Genomic DNA, 3,790 nt, shown 5'->3' on the forward strand with positions numbered 1-3,790 from the left:
CACAGGATGAGAATGTTAGCTAATCATCGTTAAATTAGCTACAAAAGGAAAAGAATGGTTAACAACCACTCAATTCTTAGCTGACAGATGGCAGTAACTAGATAACTAGTTACTCATGAGAGTGGGTAACCAGTTTCCCCAAACAAGTCTAAATCCCATTACATTTTATCAGAAAACCACCTAAGCATTTTATAAAGAGCCCTCCTTCCCTGAAGTAGGTTATAAATTTCATCAGGCAAAACGTTTCTTGTCGGTCAGGTTTGGGACAGTTTTTCTTTTACACTTACAAGTTCCATTTTATTTACTCTGCCTGTCATTGTGTGGCTTCCTGAAACAGCCTGTCCCCTCGCATGAGGAAAGCCGTGGTGGGCTGGCTGCTGGGTGTGGATTCATGGCAGGTTCCCCTCTTCAAAGACTAGAAAAATTCCATTCTTTCTTCCCCTCACAGTTCCTATCTGACTACTCATTTGTGAATTCTGTTCCCAGCTCTCTCCCCACCCCCGTCTTTCTTGTCCAAGGCCTAAATAGAAAAGAATCAAATTCATTCCCTCTGAGATTCTTGAGCCTTTTCTTTACATCCCCCTCCAGCTTTCTGATCACAAACATGTCCATGGTTGGATCCATTCTGTTTTCCTCTCTTCTCTGAAGTTTGGTGCATTTTTTCCACCAATAAAGATTGGCAAATTTTTGACATTTATAAAAAATGATTATAGTAGCAATATACTGGATGTTCTGAATAGTCTGATTTAGGAGCAAATGTTTGTAGCACTAATGAAAGAGGAAAGTTATTGATTTTGAATGATTCTGAAAAATAGTCTAACAATGACTGGCCAATTAGTATATGGACTGACAAATAGCAACGTGTCCCTTCTGTGTATACAGGCCCCTCAGAGAGTTGCATTTATAGACATTCTATATCTTTTCTCTGCTCCCCATCTTCCTCCCCACAAACTTCTTTACAGGCTAGATTCTTGTTCTAGAAAGATCCAAGGGCTGATTGAGCCTTTCAGAATTTTGTCTTCCTGCCTGTGGTGTTCCGGGTGCTCAGAATTCCTTTGTCTTTGTCCCTGTCTCTTTGTGTTTGCTTCATCAGTTCCCAGCAATCTGGTAATCTCTTCCTTACATAGACTCTCACTGCCAGCCAGCCAGCCTCAGCAAAACCTTTAGCTCTCTAAAACTCACACAATCCCCATGCCAAGACAAACACAACACAATGTTTTAAATAAATTTCCAATGCTCACATGGAAAGTAAGATATGTATTAACATCTATCTTCCCACATCTCTCTACATCCCTGAATCAGGAACCAAATTATAATTATTTTATAATTAGACACATAAAAATGGACTGTTATTGTCTTCGAGTTGATAAGGCATTTTCTAATTGATAAAGAATTATCCTCTGTGACCCCTGGATAAGTGAATATGGTGAATAATATTATACCCAGTAACCTCCCTGAGAATGGGCATCATGACTGCTGTCTGTACATACAATGATTGGCAGACTGTGTGGCACTTAGTAGGTGCTCAATAAGTATTTGTTGGATGAATGAAGATGAGAAAATTGATGTGCTGGTCACCTAGCTAAATGTTTTCATCTACATTCTACCGATACATTATTCCCATAAGCTTGTTCAAGTTCTTGAGGTGGAAAGTATAAGCAGCTGGATTCTAATTTATTTGCCTGAATATCATCAGTACTTTTTCTACTATATGGGTTTGCCTCATATGTAATGCAATTCTTGATCCTTTCTTTTTTTCTTTTTTATCAGGTTTAAGGGTAGTTTTTTTTTTTAATTAAGATTTATTCACATACCATACAATCATCCAAATTATATAATCTGTTAATCACATTACCATCATATAGTTGTTCATTCATCACCCCGATTTATTTTTTTTTTTTTACATTTTCCTTGTACCAGAAAAAGTGAAAGTAAGAATAAAAAGTTAAGAGTAAAAACAGAACACCCAAATTGTCCCCCCTTCCCTGTCCTATTTTTCCTTTAGTTTTCTTGCCCCCGCTTTTCTACTCATCCATCCATACACTGGACAAAGGGAAGTGTGGTCCATATGGCTTTCACAATCACATTGTCACCCCTTGTAAGCTCCATTGTCTTCAAGATTCAAGGCTACTGGGTTGTAGTTTGATAGTTTCGGGTATTTACTACCGGCTATTCCAATTCATTAAAACCTAAAAAGAGTTATATATATTGTGCATGAAGTGGGGCCCCTTTCCCTTAATCCTATAACATCTGCAAAACAAAAGTGTTGTGTAAATGGCATTAGGCCATGAGGAGGGGGGTGAGACTGTACCTGTACCAGTTAAAGGAGGCAAAACTTTACCGTTTAGGGGAGGTGAAGCTGCGGTTGCACGCATCAGCCAAGCATAACCCTTTTAACAATAACTGCTCCAGGTCCAAGTGAAACTCTTTGTAACCCTTTAATAATCAATAAGTGCTCCAGTTCCAAGTGAAACTCTTTGTAAAGTGAAACTCTTTGTGAAATTGTTTTTTGTGATCAAAAGCTAACTGCCAACTCTGCTTCTGTTAGAATAGCTTGCTTGCATTTCTAGGATACAGTTTCTGTCTATATAAGACACAAGTGCACACAGGTCGGGGCTGCTCACTGAATTCCCTGTGCAGAGGGGGTCAAGCTGAGCAGTCGCTGGCCAGCTAATAAAGGCTCTTTAAATTCTGTTTGGCTGTCTCGTACTTTAACTCATGGGCACCGTAACAGTGCATAAGAGTGCCCACCAGAGTGACCTCTCGGCTCCTTTTGGAATCTCTCAGCCACAAAACTTTATTTCATTTCATTTCACATCCCCCTTTTGGTCAAGAAGATGTTCTCCATCCCACAATGCCAGGTCTAGATTCCTCCCCAGGAGTCATATTCCACATTGCCAGGGAGATTTACACCCCTAGGTGTCAGATCCCACGTAGTGGGGAGGGCAGTGATTTCACTTGCCAAGTTGGCTTAGTTAGAGAGAGAGAGACGGCTATATCTGAGCAACAAAGAGGCATTCAGGGGGACACTCTTAGGCACAATTATAAGCAGGCCTAGCCTCTCCTTTGCGGTAACAGGCTTCCCAAGGGCAAGTCCCGTGATAGAGGGCTCAGTCCATGAAACCGCCAGTCCTCAATGCTTGTGAGCACATCAGCAACAATCCAGGTGGGGAAGCCCAACACCCCTGCATTCTCCACCAGCTCCTCAGGGGGGCTCTGCATATTTTTTTCATTGTTTTTTTAAATTAACTATTAACTATATCAAAAATTTAAAAAAAAACCATACAATAAAAAAATATTTCAGACAAACCAAAACAAGGGAATAAGAAAAAGATACCTAACCTGAAATAACTACATTACTTCCAACATGTTCCTACTCTACCCCAAGAAAATATACAGACTATAAAAATATGGAACACTTCACAAATTTGTGTGTCATCCTTGCCCAGGGGCCATGCTAATCTTCTCTGTATCATTCCAATTTTAGTATATGTGCTGCTGAAGCGAGCACTCTTGATCCTTTCTTTATCAACCTGCCTTGCAGTAAAGCTCTTTTCTAAAAGAGATTTGTAGATTTTGAGTCAGTATGCACATAATGTTCAAGTTCTAATTTAAGGAAAACATCATGAGTACAGAACTAATTTAGAGGGGGCAAAGGGTAGGATTCATTGGTTATTTCTGAGAACTGAAATGAATAAACACTCGGAGCCCCAAGGGATAGATGCTGAGACTGATCTTATTGAGTATCTCCCCACCCCCTTGGATTCCAAGGTTTGCAGACATTCCAAGA

General features: G+C 39.9%; 1 non-coding gene across 1 annotated transcript; it reads right to left on the reverse strand.

Annotated features, from left to right (window-relative positions):
• Nucleotides 1-3,404: 3,404 nt before the first annotated feature.
• LOC119509681 lies at nucleotides 3,405-3,511 on the reverse strand. The gene has a single exon (XR_005211747.1). It is a non-coding gene; the product is annotated as a U6 spliceosomal RNA (small nuclear RNA).
• Nucleotides 3,512-3,790: the final 279 nt, after the last annotated feature.

Source organism: Choloepus didactylus, chromosome 14 (assembly GCF_015220235.1).
Source record: "Choloepus didactylus isolate mChoDid1 chromosome 14, mChoDid1.pri, whole genome shotgun sequence".
NCBI lineage: Eukaryota > Metazoa > Chordata > Mammalia > Pilosa > Megalonychidae > Choloepus > Choloepus didactylus.